The 441-nt window shown below is 53.7% G+C and overlaps 1 protein-coding gene across 1 annotated transcript in view; it reads right to left on the bottom strand.

Moving 5' to 3' along the window:
* Positions 1-441, bottom strand: part of LOC119591906 (ankyrin repeat and sterile alpha motif domain-containing protein 1B-like) — a gene marked incomplete in the record, with an annotated part of 115,155 nt that overhangs the window by 94,021 nt on the left and 20,693 nt on the right.

Here is a 441-nt window from a genome sequence, read left to right as displayed (position 1 = left end):
AGTGACATCGTTAAGAAAAAGCATATACATTCAAAAACATCATTATCTACAATTACAGACCATGGAAGGTAGATAAAAAGAAAAAAAAAATCAAGGAACCGTTTGCACGGGCAATAGCACTCGGGCCGCACTCGCCGTACCCAATGGCCGTGCATGGCGCCATGAGTACCCCGCCCCGAACCCATTCCTCTCTCTCTCCGGGTCATGACTTTCCGCCGCCGCCACCGCATGACCTGCCCTGACCTGCCATCGCCATAAGGTCATTTCAAGATCGTTAGGCTTAACTGCCCCCCCTATAGCCATTGCAGCAATTGCAGCCGCCAGCGCCATGCAAGCCTCTGCCCGGCCAGCCAGTCAGCCGATCGCCGTCATGCAGCCACGGCAAGCACGCAGCACACATACATATGCCAGTCACCTCCATGCGATCAGTTATAGAACGCC

This window comes from Penaeus monodon, chromosome 29, assembly GCF_015228065.2.
Source record: "Penaeus monodon isolate SGIC_2016 chromosome 29, NSTDA_Pmon_1, whole genome shotgun sequence".
Taxonomy (NCBI): Eukaryota; Metazoa; Arthropoda; class Malacostraca; order Decapoda; family Penaeidae; genus Penaeus; species Penaeus monodon.
The sequence above is the reverse complement of the archived record's forward strand: the minus strand, read 5'-3'. Positions and strand labels throughout refer to the sequence as shown.